The sequence below is a fragment of the Drosophila subpulchrella genome, chromosome 3L (genome assembly GCF_014743375.2).
Source record: "Drosophila subpulchrella strain 33 F10 #4 breed RU33 chromosome 3L, RU_Dsub_v1.1 Primary Assembly, whole genome shotgun sequence".
Classification (NCBI taxonomy): domain Eukaryota; kingdom Metazoa; phylum Arthropoda; class Insecta; order Diptera; family Drosophilidae; genus Drosophila; species Drosophila subpulchrella.
The window spans coordinates 20,334,415-20,350,667 of NC_050612.1; the positions used below are offsets into that span (position 1 = coordinate 20,334,415).

The 16,253-nt window shown below is 38.2% G+C and overlaps 1 protein-coding gene across 1 annotated transcript in view; it reads left to right on the top strand.

Annotated features, from left to right (window-relative positions):
* Positions 1 to 6,126: 6,126 nt before the first annotated feature.
* The window catches only part of LOC119554215 (supervillin), a 126,194-nt gene continuing 116,067 nt past the window's right edge, over positions 6,127 to 16,253 (top strand). The window contains exon 1 of the mRNA XM_037865021.1: positions 6,127 to 6,730. The gene's annotated coding sequence lies outside the window, so the exon portion shown is untranslated. The remainder of the gene's footprint in view (positions 6,731 to 16,253) is intronic.

The window sequence follows — 16,253 nt, forward strand, 5'->3', positions numbered from 1 at the left end:
AATTCCTAAAGTCCAAGTTGGTACATCTAAAATAACATAAAAAAAACTTAAAAAAAAGTAAGAAAAACTAAAAAAAATAAAAAAACATAAAATAAATAAAAAAACTAAAAAATCTATTTGTAAAAAACTAAAAAAAATAAAAAAACAAAAAAAATCTATTTGTGAAAAATTAAAAAAATAAAAAAACAAAAAAATAAATTTAAAAAACAAAAAAATTTATCAAAAATACTTAAAAAAAAAAATTGTCAAAAAAGTACAGCTAAAAAAATATTAAAATAAAAAAAAAAATATAAAAAAATATTAAGTTGAATCCAGCCTCAGAGTGGACTCGAACATGGAACTCAAATCCATTATCCGCGGGTCACCAACATACGCAGAGCGCCACAACCCGCTTATAATTCGCTTGAGCAATGCGTCTTTTAGATCGATTCCTTTTCGTCAACATAATTCAAGAATCGACAATTGAGACAAAAATTGGATTTTGACTTTTTCACAGCGCGGAGTGTCGTGAGCGAGATAGCAAGAGAGAGGGAGAGAGAAGGAAGCAAAGCAACGGCATTCTAAAAATAGATTCCTATACGTGTAAGGGTTGCTTTGCAAAAATGAGCCCGCCTGTGTACATTTTTTTACTCCTAGTTACGCATCTTGTTATTCTATGGTCTTTGGTACAACATTGGGTTCTTTCGTGGGCCCATGCAAACTAGGTGCAACACTCGGCTCATTCAATGTCACATACGAACTAGAAACAGTACTAAGACCTTCTTCGAAAATAGTTTCCATCCTCGTCATCTTAATATTAACTAATCCCCTGGGAGAAACGCTTCCAGGTATGGTAATAGGACTAGGAGGATGAACCAATCCATTTTTCATCTCAATACAATCGAATAGGCCAACGGGAAATACTATTTCAATTTGACTCATTTTTTTAAGTTTCCGAATCAAGACGGCTATTATAGGTAGAAATGCGGCACCGACTGAGCCGATAATGTAGAATATTTTTTCATCGCCAGAGGATTTCGACTCGTTCGTCCTATAATCGGTGAAGCTGGGACCGTTCCATACCATGCCTCCGCTGGACCCGTCCTCGTAAAGGGCCACTACCGCCTTGTTTAAATCAGCTGCCTGTGTTTTGAACTGAAATTTCTGCATAGATGCTGGCACAGGCTCTGATTGTAGACCCTTTTGATCCTCACAGATAAAAGTTATGTTGGAGGATACGAAGCACCAGATCACGATATACGAAACAAGCTTGTTTACATCCTTCGGTGGCTTCCAGGTCATGGTTTGGTTTTCTATATTGTACCAGAGGTCCTGCGGTTGATGCAGCTCAGCGTTGGTCAGAACTGGAACATTCAGTTTTGAGCTGTAGTCCGATTGCCCCACAGAGTTTTTGCTCCAAACCAACACTGTAGCCGAATGTGTGGGATCCCATTGGTGGAAAACGGCGGAGGTATTGGTTTTAAGTAGCGCCTTTTTACTGGAAATCGAAAAATGCATAACTGGTCGACTTTAATGATATATTGATATATTTTGGGAGAGTTTTAAGAAAGGCAGAAATTTATTTATTTTGTTAGTGTACAGATGTTGTTAAGAAATGTCTATATTTGCAACTTAAGTTGTGGTAGATAAAGTTTTGGATAATGAAGAAAAGTAATTAAAGTTTATATCTTTTACACTTACCCTGTGTCCGTCTGCACAATGTACGTTAAGTCCAGTTCTTCCAACTTCCTCCAAAAAATTTGAAAGTTCTTTTTGTCCGGATCGTAAAAGAAGACCCCGGGCAGTAACTGCGGCGATCTATCCATGGAGTATTTTTCCCAATATAGCGACTCCACATACGCAATTCAAAAGTCTGGTTTTTGTAACGGGGTGTACGGAAGCAAATCTCATCGCGGCGATGATGCCTAGTTAGCTCGGGCGCTTGCTGCATGATTCGTGGATTTCGCGGCACCAGAAGCAGTTTCCAATCTTGCTTAACAAATTTATAATGGTGTAAATCTCTGATGCATGTTAATAAGCCTCTCTTTGCGGTGATAACTGACCAATTGTAAGGCCAAGGCGGCACTTTCATTTGAGTTCTACTAAGGTGAAATATTTGCTTCTGAATATCATAACCATAATTAAAGTTCAGTTGAAGGACAAAGGTGTGGTTCAAGTTTTCGGTGGTGGCATATAAGTAATTTGTAGTGCACTCAATCCGAGTCCCCACTGATTGGCACTGGTTATTTTCGTTGTTATCTAAGCTGAGATAGTATTTATTGTAGTTCCATAAGACCATAGAGCCCAACTGGCTAAAGCTGCATACCACCACCAATTCGTCCCCTTTACTAACGCACTCAAAGTCCCTGACATTCAGTTTTGGTATCACTATAAGATAGATCCAGTCTAAATGGTCGTCAGCCCGGCATTGGAAATAATATTTTCCGCCTTCTTTCGGGGTGTTTAAGGTTCTGTGCATAATGGTAAAGTGGTTGACGGGCACTGTATTTAACTTATCGCCACTATATGAATATAGGAAAATACGCGGCGTTACGAAGGAAGCGTTGTAAGAACAGAACACATCGAAAGATTCACCACCGTAAACTGTTTTTGGTACGGCATGCACATGGAGTCTGCTCATACCCGGAGTACCACCCCTACCACACAAACTATTTGTTGCTGCAGCCGCAAAAAAGCACGTCAACAAAATCATGGCGTTGAAAACTGAATGTGCTTATTCAATTTGATGCATTATTTCAAATTCCGAACTCTTATCACTTAATTTTAATTAGCCAGAGGGGAACAATCTGAAACATTTGGTGGTTCCCTAGGACTCGCAGTAATAAGTAAGACGAATGGGTCGAAAAAAAGAAAAACAACGACCTCGAGATACCCCTTAAAATTGAAAATTCAACAGGGAACTTTTTGGGTCGTTCCCTTAATTGCTGAAATTTTCTGTTGAATTTTCAACAGTTCAGCAATTCAACAGTTTAGGGAATACCCAGACTATTTCTGGAGTTTGAAAAGCATGTTTTCACATTACTAAATGTAGTATGTACGGCAATTTCTCCCGAATCCGCGCCTGACACAGTGTCAGTACGTAAGTGAAACAATTCTTTCTAGGAAATCTTAGCGCAAACAAAACCTATTGAAGCTGTACAATTTTTTTGTTGACTTCAAATTTAAAAGTAGATTGTAGATATTGATTGTATTAATTGATATGAAATTTTGGCAAAAACTATGGAATTATTCCGAAGGACTTTCAGAATGATTGAAAATAATCAGAAGCAGCCAGATCCCCATATATGTACAATGTACATAAGTAGATACTTTTATCGTTATGTATTATTTATCGTTAATATATTAATGTTTGATATAGTACTATTAAAAATATCAGGTGTATAAATAATTTTGACTATACATAACTAAGATTAACTGTCCGTTCTTTAAGAGTGCTACTGTCCACGGTGACATAAGACATAGAAACAATAATCGGTTTTTCCGTGGGCACATACGAACTAGGTACAACATTGGGTTCTTTCGTGGGCCCATACGAACTAGGTACAACATTGGGTTCTTTCGTGGGCCCATGCAAACTAGGTGCAACACTCGGCTCACTCAATGTCACATACGAACTAGAAACAGTACTAAGACCTTCTTCGAAAATAGTTTCCATCGTCATCATCTTAATATTAACTAATCCCCTTGGAGAAACGCTTCCAGGTATGGTAATAGGACTAGGAGGATGAACCAATCCATTTTTCATCTCAATACAATCGAATAGGCCAACGGGAAATACTATTTCAATTTGACTCATTTTTTTAAGTTTCCGAATCAAGACGGCTATTATAGGTAGAAATGCGGCACCGACTGAGCCGATAATGTAGAATATTTTTTCATCACCAGAGGATTTCGACTCGTTCGTCCTATAATCGGTGAAGCTGGGACCGTTCCATACCATGACTTATGGGCGAAAAAATAAATTAAATAAAATAAATTTGCGATGCACAAGAATCTCTAGAATCTGCACGCCTTCTTTCTAGCTTTAATAGTTTCCGATATTTCAGCGTTCATACGGACGGACAGACGGACGCCGTATACGCTTACCTTGTGTCTGTACGCACAATGTAGGTTAAGTCAGAGTCGCCAAACTCCAGACTGTACATATGGTGCCAGAAAACGTGAAGATGTTTTGTATCTGGTTCGTAATAGAACACATCGTTCAGTAAGTACGGAGGCCTGCCGGGCCGATAAGTATCCGTGGTGAATTCAACGGCGTAATAATCTCTCGTCCATGGAGTATTTATGCCCCTGTAGCGACGCCACACATGGACTACAAAGGTCTGGTTATAGTAGTGCGGCGTATGGAAACGTATCTCATCCTTTGCATACAAAAATTTTTGGAAAACTGGCTTAAGCTCTTTCTTCAAACCGACTCGTGGATTTTTCGGATACAGCATAAGCTTCCAATCGTATGTGTCATAGACTGAATAGGATCCAAAATCAATGCAAGTTAAATTTCCTGGTTTTTTGTTGATTATTGGCGAACTTATCGGCCAATGCGGCACTTTTATTTGGGCTCTATTGAAAAGAAATATCTGCTTTTGCAATGTATATCCCTTCCGCATTTCAAGTGCAAAGGTTAGGATCGGGTTTTCTGAGGTGGTTAATGAGTACTGGTTAGTGCACTGAATTTGAGTCCCCATCGATTGGCACTGATGCTTATCCCCACTATCTATGCTGAGATAGTATTTGATGGATTCCCAGAAACCTCTAAATACCAGCTGGTTAAAGCTACATTCCGCCACCAATATGTCCCCTCGACTAATGCACTTAAAGTCCTTGATATTCAGCTTTGGTATCACTTCAATGGCGGAAGAAGTGGTGGTGTGGTCGTGCTGGCATGTAAAAATCAAAATTCCTCCTTCAGGCGGAGTTTTTATTACTTTGTGCTTGACGGTAAAGTTGTCGATGTGCACTGTATCCAACTTGAGACGATCGTTAGAAATTAGAATATGGTTACCCTCTCCAAGACAGGGCTCGTAGGAACAGATCAAATCAAAAGAATCTCCGCTTAACACATGTTTTGGATTGGTATACACTCTTAAATTACGCTCGCACAAAGCACTCAAACCACTGGCCGCTGTAGCTATAAGAAAACACGTCCACCAAATCATGTCGCTAAAAAACTAATGTACGCAAAGCAATCGTGTTTTCATATTCCATACTCTTATCACTGGATTTTATTCAGCTGCAGAGATTATTATTTTAAAATAATTTTTAATAAAAGGAACAAGGCAAAACATGCACGGACGCCTTGGGGAATACAAGTTATTTAATTCGAGTCGAGGGATGCCTATTATTAGTCCCGCAATCAGCGACCCCACAAAACGGGCACCCTATCGACTATGCTGGTTATGACATCAAATTTTATGCCAAATTGTATTTTGAACATATTAAATACAATTAAGCATAAACATAAAAATAAATGTTTATTATCTTTTCAATAAATAAATCAATATAAATTTCTCTCCGATGTCTTTTGTACCCCTTTACTTTACGAGCAAAGGCTATAAATATTTATATAATCTAAGTATTAATTTATTGATATTTATTATTTTAGTAATTTTTGTAAGTAATAAGAGGAATAATCGAATTATTTATCTTACAATATTGGTGACCTTCAGTATAATCAGTATACTAATTTAGTGCATAAAGCATTCAATGAATGATATCTTGGTAATAATTATTAAAAAATGCACTTTTTGAAAATGATTAAAAATTCAAAATATAATAAAAAAATTAAACAGGATAATGTGACATTTTCTAAAAGTTTCTTTGCAATACCCCACCAATTGTAATTTCACTTTCATCCGCTGAACGCCGGCGCGCCATTTACACAAAAAATCGTTGTAAACAAAAATGGTCGGCTGAAATGCTCACACAAAATTTCCTCATCAAGCCTTTGGCTCTTTGAGTAGTTTTCCGGCGTGGGGCAAAAATAGCATTTTTCCGACTTTTCCTGAGTTTTCCGCCTAGCCACGAGTGAGAGGAAAGCTCTCACTCAGGGGTCGTCTCAGAATTTGTTGGCCATTGGATTCCTCCGCTGGCCATTCAGTTTTGCTTTGGTTGTGTTCCCGTTCGCATCGTGTTTTCCCTTCGCGTTTTCCGGCTTTTCCGTCGCGATCTTTGGTGCTTTTCCACGCGTTTCCATCCCGAATTCTAACAAAATCACTTGGTGTTCTGAATCGAAATAATCCCAAGATATTTCAACAAATTTTCGGCGGTGAAAGAACGCTTTGAGATTTATATGGAACAAATCTCCAGGTGTATATGTCATTATCTGATTGGTAGGGCCGCATCTTTACTGGCTAATTGGATTGTCCACAGTTGCAACAACAAAAAGTGCAGACAGCGGACCTGTCACAACAAATAGGAAAAAAAAGAAAATAAAGGCTAACGACTCCGGTTAACTTCGCCGGTAACACGCGTGTGGTTTTGTGTGCCTTACCAGTAATCAATATAGTGGCATTTGTTTTCGCGCGTTTTACTTTCTAACATACTTCGGTACCTCGGTATTACCCCTCGGATCCCTTTCCCAACTGAACCCTGCGGTTTCTGTGACAACGTGAGCGGCCTAAACAAACCTGAAGAGGCCAACCCCAAACGAAACTCAAGAAATATCACCCAACTTTCTGTTCTGGAATGATAAAGCTCGGCATATAAATGCTCGACAGTACGCGCTATAAGTGTAAGTTAGAAATGAAACTAGTTTATATAGATTAGAATTCTTTAAATAAGGTATCATATTTGGGGGTGTCTTAGAACCCTATAGACATTTAAATATGAGAACATTCTTTTAATTTTCTGGTTTTGATTTAAGATTAAACTGAAGGAATAAGTGAACATTTTTTTTAAAAAGGTATACCATTTTTGTTTTAAAGAAATAGTATAATTTTTTTATACAGCTAGATTAAAGACCTTTAAAGCTGCATACATCTCTTGCATACATCAATATTGTATATGCTCCAAATTAAAATCTTTAGGAATTGCTCTATGCATTTTCTCGCCGTGCAATTTCTTATTTGTTTATAAACATTTCGGCACATCCGTTGGAACGACTATTACATCAGCTGAGGTAGAGAGGTGTGGTCGCGGTCCACTTGTGTGCGTCCATCATGATTCAGTTTCGGATTCAAATCTGTATCCACTCTATGCGCTAGCAACTTGTATCTATTTGGCAGCCGCATCTTCGGAAACGTTTTCCACCTCGCCTGCGCTGGCGTTTGTTTTTCCAATAGTTTTCCTCTAAAAATGGATCGGTTCATCGGCAATTAGGGCCCCCAAAAATAAAATATATTTATTCAAACTAAACTCATTCGTTCGTCTAATAAAAACGATTCAGTGCTCAACATAATTTCTCTTGAAAGTTCAGGCTTCACCGTGTGGTATTGTGGGATTTGGAAGGTAGTATATCATTCCAGCATTTTTGGAAATGTCAAAAACCAGTGGCGGATCCACGGGGGGGGGAAATTTCCCTAATTTTCCCCTTGGAACCACAGAACCTGAAAATTTTACTTGTTTGCTAGAAAAATATTCTCTGCAATAAAAAAAAGAAAATACAACAGTTTACCTAAAATTGGGATGGATAATTTTTGTTTTATAATTTTTATTGTATTTCTCTCGCAATAATAAGTTTGAACCCCAAATCTAAGAATAAGTTCAATTTCCCCCCCCAAGAATCGTCTCTGGATCCGCCACTGCAAAAACTGATGATGGTTGTATTTGGGTGTGAGATTTTTGTTTTACAAGCTAAAGTTGGGTGTTCTGTATGTTTAAGTGTCTCTGATATTATTGACAGCTCATTAAAATTTACTTCTTTGGAAATAAACTTTAGTGGTTATTGCCTTTGTTTTCTTTATACCTTGGCCTAATTAAGATCTTAAATAAACCATATTTCCTAAACATTGTATAAAATAGCATTACCCATATTATATTAAAGCGTTACAGTTTAACTAAGAGTATTTCTTAAATTGGACATCTACCTTGCCCCTTAAATTTTTTTCTTCTATTTTTCCTTTGCGGCACTGGGAAAATGTGTACTTTGAGCACAAATGTCAAATATCGCTTTTTAAGGGTCACCGGCTAAATATTTTCGCTCTGCATATTTATTTTTCAATGTTGCCCATTGCAACTTGGCAAGTTGGCCAACAAAAGACGTTGTTTTCTTTTTTTGTCTTTGCTTGCAAATAAACCAGCCCTTTGGCTCATCGGTGGTTGGTTGTCGGATGTTGAGTCATTCTCTATAAGGGTTGAGTGCATTTTTATGCTCTATACAGATAGTTAGGTCGTAAATTCTCTGAACAGACTATGAGCATACAAATTGCCGGCTTCCTTTGCAGCTTATAATTTCCTTTCTAATGGTTTCTTACTATAAGCTTTTTGATTTATTTTCCCAAATAGAGTGAGGCATAAAGATGAAAACACATTCATTAGCTTTATTTTGGTTCTGCTTGATTCCAAAGTCAGATATTTATTCTGTTCTCTTTCCATTCGAATTGACGTCAAATTGTTTATGCAGCCCATGGGCCGTTTAGTTGATGGCCGGCTGTTTTATATATTCTCTATATGTGGATGGATATCTATATGTGCTACTGTTTGCCGATATTGTGATTTCTATATAGGGAAATTAAACGGCCTCTTGATTTCAGATGCAAGTCAGGATTTGGCGACTCGAGGGCGTCGCAGATTTGCGCGCTCGAAACGCTGCTGAAATTTTAATGCAGCGCCTGCCTTTTCGCCTGTTTTTCGAATCGTTAAATACACATTATATAGCCATATTCCATTTTTTTGGCTTAAATGGCGTCGCGCCGACACGCGCACTTCCGTCACCCAAATGTTTTCAGAGAAAATCCCACAAAAAACAATTGCCAAAATATAAACTGAAACAAATACAATTTGTTTTTCGGGCGACAGAGTAACGACATGGGGGAGCAAGTGTTAAAATAAATTGTGACAGATTGCTGGGGGTAGCACGCAGACTGTGTTCGATAGCTTATTACGATATGTCGCGTAATTTTAGCTCGTTAAAATATGAAAAATTGTCTGGTCAGGACAGAAAAAACGATCGAGTCGGGGATAATGAGAAGCACACAAAGATTAATGGCATATGTAAAAATTCTTGCTGTAAAATCGTAAATAATGATCTCGAGCGGTTCAATGATCTGCGAAAATCTTTATGATATTTATCTCGTTTTTACAATTCAAATAGTGTTAAATTCAAAACAGGAAATTCAAAATGTTCAAAAACATGAAGTTTGTAATTTTGTATGTCTGTTATTGTTTGGTACCCAAAATATGAAGATTATTTTTGGATAATATATTCCAATTCCTATCTCTTAACTCATAGCTTAAAGTATTTTCTGAGGTCTTTGAAAATTTTAAGTGCATTCTTTAAGCTTAAAAAACTGAATTCTCTTCCATCCATTTTTCTCGCTATGAACGAATTTTTGGATAAGTAAAAATTTTAGATTTCTTTCACAACAGAAAACCCCAAAAATATTTTAAAATGTTTTACTATAGAATTTAAAAAAATTGTCTTTAAATAAATTGTGCAGAACGAATTCCTAGCTAGACATTAATTTACTAGACAGACCGACAGACAGATATAGAATGGACAAACAACAAATGGCCAGAATATTCTAAATGGGATACCTAAAATAATCCACAGATCTGACGACATCAGTGGCAATACGAAAAGCCTTGAGGAAGTGTATTGCAAAAAATAAAAAAACACTTTAGTTAGTCGATTTTGTTTCACGTGACCCTGAAAGAGTAAAATTGAGCATGAATTATGGTGAACTAGGTCAATACAAGGGGGCAATATGGGTTGACTCAATTTCGCGGACAACGAGGTCGGAAAAAGATGGGCCAACCCGTTGAGCATGGCAACCAAAACAGAACCCAAACCCGAACCCTCCCCCATTATCCAATAAACAATCCAATTAAAACAATTGCCAGGGACAACGAACGATATCTCAATGCGTTTTGCATTGCGTGTATTTGCTCGGGCCTTAATGGGTCAAATATACTCGAAGTATTTGATGGATAGTTTCCCAGCTATAAGTTTCTTCGCCCTATCGCTTTTCCTTGCCCCATTGGAAAGAAAGTGAAAGTCCATGTGCGTCGGGGCCAAGCAATTTAATGTACATTTCTGTTCATTAATCTTTTCTTTTTTGGTTTTTTCAGTTCGCCTTTTTTTGCGATATTGTTTTGATTGTTTTGCTCCATGTGCGACTGCTAAGGTTTTGATTGATTTGCCGTGCCTGGTAAAAGCCAGAAAAATAGTTGTTTCTTTCTTCATTCTGCGGTCGCCCGCAAATTGATACAAATTAACATTCAAAGTATCAAATTTGATTATAAAATGTTAATTTTAGAGCACTATTCGGGCTAGATTTAACACTAGCCCCATTTCAGATCATCAAAAGATGAGAAGATAATGCGTTAGACTTCAGACAACTTAATGATTTTGCTACGGGTCAGAGAATGTTTGTTTTCATTTAATTATGATAAATAATCTTGGCTGTTTGGTCAGCTTAACAGATAATTTCTTGATTTTAACTGGCTTAGATAATGATTTTTAATAGAGCAGAAATTGTCAGGTTTATAATATTTAAGTGAACTCTTTTTTCTGGTTTGCTTTCTATTCTAGTGACCTTCTTATCTCTAGAAATACTATATATACTATAGAAAATACATGCCTAGTTATCTGATTTACAATTTGTATCAAAATACATACACAGTTGCCAAAAAGTGTGGTTCTTTTGATAAAAATTCAAACGGAATTCCATTGAAAGCAAATGATTGACATTTCTGGTTTCCAGCTGTCATTCCTTGGTTTTCTTCCGTTACAAATACCATAAGTCTTGTAGGTTTCTCCCCCAATTTGCCAGCTTATTAACTGGATCTCTCCGCTCCTCTTGAGATCCCATAAACCTGGGCGTGCAATCAATCCGTCTGTCAGCATATGGGGACAGGATTGTTTCGGGCTCTGTGGGTTTTTGGTATAATTACGGGCGTGCAATTGTCTGTAACCCAATTCGAGCTTGGCATTTCATTCAAGTTCAGATGGAAACACGTTTGCTGTTATTCGATATTGCTGCGTGGGTTGGAAAATCGTTTCGCGCCTTGTTTTTTCGTTCCTTTAGAGAAATACAGAAAAAAAATCAAATTGAATTTGCATAGAGCTGAGAGAGGTCTGGAATAAAAAGATCGTTATATATGCTGCGCCATGTAATTTGAATTGAAGAATGGTTATTATGATATTTGCATATAAGTTGGCAATTAATTGGCAACCACTGCGAATGACACACCTTTCGTCAGACGTCAAGGATTGGCCATGGGCCATAGGATGCATGTCGCGGATTAGGGTCCGTCATAGGAATTAACATAAAATAGGCAAACAAATTTCTCGAACTGCGTTCGAACCCAAAACGTGCCTCTCTATGGCATTCTGGTTACTATTATATATATATATTTTTTTTTTTTTCACTACTTTGTCTAAGCAAACAAGAAACCGTGGCACGTGAGCATTTTACAAATGAACCGACAACATAAAGAATAACCAAAACCAGAAATAAAAACATCACAGCGCACCTACAAACAGCAGATTTCATAAAAATACATGAGTAGAGCCCATAAAAAAATTGAAATAAAAACCAAAAAGTAGCAGCTGCATAGGTAGATATGGTGAGAAACATGGCATTTTTGTTTTCAGATATTCAAACGTACTTTGCTATCTTTCTATATCGATGCGTACGTTCTACGAGACATGCGTAAGGTTTCATGGAAATAACATGGGGTATTGCCATATAGAGAGTAGGTGAACATGGATTGCTCTATAAGATATAGTTCTGTATTTGTACAGAAATTGTCAACATTAAATATTCAAATAGATTTAAATATTTAAATAGACTTAAATATTCAAATAGACTTAAATATTCAAAGATCCTTAACCTTATAAACACGACTACTACCTAGATATAAATCTATTCATTTATGAAAAACTGGTAGTTTCCATTAGTTAATTCTGTAGTATTTTATATATATATATATATAGATATATAGATCTATCTATCTATTCATTTTTATTGTGTTACTGTGCTATTTTAATGGAGTGCCCATCCTGTATAGAGTATCCATATTTTTCCCCTAGCTATAACCCATCATAACTTGAGATCTGGACGTGCTGTCGATCCGGGGCGGGAGTCAGTTCTCATTTAGATTGCATCTGGCATGACGAACGGACTTGAAGTCTGGGGCCCTATTTATAGGCGGATTGCGCATTGTCTTCTAGTTTCGCCGTCGAGGTGCTGATATAAAACGCCCGATTAAATTTATGCACACACCATGGAATGGCGATGCCAACACACTGGGCTGCACTTTTCACTTGTGATTTATGCCGCTGGGGCGTGGCAGCTCAACTGGGTTGGGTGCGGGTGCAGTTGCTCAAGTCCCAAATACCCAATCCTCAAGAATTTCTTAATGGTCAGTTGGTTGGATGGTCGGTTGGTTGGGGGTCTCGTTACGTGACCAGCTGGAAAAAATGCCACAAAATGTTTTCTTTTTATTGCGAAAGCGTAAAATCGAAAGTGCCAAGTGGCAGATTGTCGCCGGTTGACGGTTGGCTCCTTGGATTGAAGCCATCTACTCCACCTCCTCCTCCATTTTTCCTCATCTGACTGGCCAATTGCCGCATTGCATCATCTTTTACATCTCATATTTCGTATAGTCGTCTGGCCGGCTGTAAATACCAAATATAATTGTTTAACTGTCCATAAAAATGAAGCAACATAAAAGGAGACCCTTTGCGTCTGCCAACGAACGTCCATTGAACTTGGGGCTCCAAAAACGCCTCAAAGAGATATCATTGAACTGCCTCCGACAAAATAATTTCACACCAATGTGGCAGAAAGTATCTGGTGGATTGGTGAATGCCCCCGACTACCTGACAGTGTCCCATCCATCAATCGGCGGAAAGATTGCGCCACAGGTCAGCAGGTGTTTGAGTTGTTTGGGGGTGGAACTCATAGCCAGATGATCTCTGGGTTTTGGTTTCCTTGAGAACTACCTGTTGAGACATCAGCAAGGTGTGGGAAAATAAGGGGGATCGCATCAAGGAAGCTGCATGGTTAGATCTGGGATAATTGGTGTGGGAATTTTCGTAAATATAGTATTATTATAACCAAAGAAAAGGTTAACTTTAAAAATATCAACAGAATTTAAATGGATATAAATGGAAATGATCCTCAAATTACATAGTAAACTACATTTTATATCCCCTCGGTGGTTATATAAATTTCAAGGATAATAAATTACCCTCCAATCATCAAATACGATTGTATAATTATCCAACTGTCTAATTTGATAGTGAGTTTCCCAACCATTTCGCTAAAATGCCAGATAAATACGGCTCGAAACCAAAACTCTCTATTATATCGGCGGTTCCCTTTCGCCACATTTCGCCACATTCCTGATCATTAACTGCATTTTGTTGGCCACACAATCTGTCGCCATAAACCGAACCGAACCGAATGAAAACCTCTATTGAGCAAACTTGATTTATGAGCGGTTGCAATTGCAGATATTTCGCTATCGCCGCACTCTCACTCTCTTCTGGTCCATTTGGAAAATTGCATGTCAACGGAAATTGCTTAATCATTTCCACGCATATCATGTATACTACTGTATACCCATACCATATGACTAATCCCATCTGTCTGTCCTCTTCCTTTCTTGCAGGTAAGTTTCACCGATATCGTTGTTTTTTGGGCCATAGGCAATCAAAGGAAATCGTTGCGTAAGTCAATAAAAAAACGGAGTTGATTTGTTTATTTAGGACTTCCCCTTGGGGAGGACTTTTATAATCCGGTTCCTGCAAGGAAGTGGGTTGTACATATAAAAAGGGAGCCATTAGCATGTGCAGTCTAAAAAAAATAAAGTGAGGCCCATAATGGATTTTCCAATCAATGCAGGCAGTGATTATGGTTACCAGTCGCGACCAATAAAATTATTGGCTCATTTGGTCAGGCGGCTAGCGAAATACGAGGGAAATAAACTGAAGAGATACCCTCCACTCCTTGATTATCATGACCATCATATCTCCTTGGCTCAACCACCACTACCTGACCCCTTGTCGCGCCTAATGATCTTTAACCTGGCCAACAACGATCCCATCTCGGCCCAGACAGTCTGCCTCTTTTGTTGTTATTGATCGCTGTAAAACACAGCATTCAAACGTGCGTCGAGTACTTTGTATCTGTGTATCTTTGTATCTGGCGAATGCATTTCGTTGTATCTCAAGTGTCTGGGCTTGTATCTTTTTTTTTTTACGAATGTTTGCCCGGCTCATTTGCAAAATCTGCTGGGTAATCAGACACCGGCTAGGGATGTCAATTAGCTTTTGCTGCTGTTTTGCCAAGTGCGTGACCATTGAACCTGCATTTCCCATTTCCCTCCTGCTGCTGCTGCTTAAAGTGAAAGTGAAAAATGGCAGTCGTTCAATGAACTTGCTTGGGAACTTGGCAAAAAAAAAAGAAGTTAAGCTCTCCCGCCCCCAGAACTAATTGAAGATTTCATATCTCAGATTTTATAGCCTTGGCCCTTCGCAATCTCAGTCGACTCCTAGAGTAAAGCAGACAATTTATGATACAAATTAAATGCATGGAAATTATGATGAATGCGAGGCAAAATTTATGCTGATGACATACCCAACAAAAGAGCGCCAATCCGCCCAGACTCCTACGGCTCCCTAAACTACTCCTCCTCCTCCTTCTGCTCCTGCTCCTCCGTTTCCTGGAGGGCAGCTCCAATCAAGAGCCAGACGATCCACAGACAACAAATCGCGGAGTCGAGGAGTTTGTGGCCCAAGTCGTTTGTTGTGCATTTATACACAGGGAAGAATATTAAGCACCTAGTGGGTACTAATTTTAAATTTAAAGATAATTCACATAAAATAGAAATTGACAATGGCTCGAACATTCTAGCATAAAGGCGTCGAAAAGTATGCAGTAAAAAAGGATAACGAGCTTAAATGTATTGTAGCCCACTTCTAGACACCTTCAAAAATATTTTAAAAATCCAAGTTGTTTCAGTACCACCTGCGTTGAATGGGTTTTTAAGGTATATTTTATTCAATAGTATTTAATAAAATTTTGAATATTTTCCAGGTAAATAAACCTAATCAACCGCATACTATTTAAAAATCAATGAACGATCTAGTTGCTTCCCAGAACATAAATAAATTATCCTAGTATATAAGCTATTTAATTTTATTTTATCCAATTAACTTAATTATTTAGAAAATACTTTTATGAGGCTGTTGCAAAAAGTGATCCTTAATCAAAAAAAAAGTTTACCCCTTAAGTTTTAACAATCAAGACAGATGTTAGTTCACTAGATTTTTCTTTGGTCTTTTTTCCCAGTGTAGGCCTGGGTCTGGTCCTAAGATCCAGTGCCTCCCGCCCCTCCCTTTATCGCTTTTTGAGCAGCTGCCGAGGTGGGGAATCCAGCCACTTGGACTCCTTGTGGCCTGTGCAGCCTGCCTCTAGCCGAAAGTTGTTGCGTATTTAAAATGGAAATTGCAAGTTTTTCGCGTAACGTTCCCAATGTCTCCTTCCCTGTCTCACTTGCTCGCTCGTCGGCGCTTTTGTTTCACTTTCGTTTGCTGATTGCAGGTTTTTTGTTTTCAGCTTATTTTGATTTTATTTTTCCCCGTCTCATTCGGTGCATTTATCACGGTGCCACACATTTGTGCCACAAGATGCCAGAAGATCGGGCAGGCATGGCCAAAGAAATTGGCAAAAAGCCGCCCCAAGTATCATTTTCCATTTCATTTTCATTTTTGCAAATTGAATGCGTTTTTTCAGGCTGATTTCAAGGGTGTGCGATTATTGACCGGGACACGCCCCTTTCGTCATCATATTTGGGTGAAATTTCTTACCAAGATACCATCATGTCCATCCGCAGTTTTGTCATCTTTGCCTGTTTGGCTGACAGGTTATGAAATATTTCGCAACTTTTGCTGCGAATAATTTCCTGTTTTTCTTTATTTCACTTACGCACTTCTCTCCTTCGACTGAGTTCGGTGGGTCTCTCGGCCGATCGGTATTAATTATTATGGTCTCGTTTTTTTCGCCTTACCAATTTTTTGCAGCTTTTATTTTTAATGCCCGGCGAACCTGTTGCAATGCGTTCCACAAGCTGAGATTTGCGAC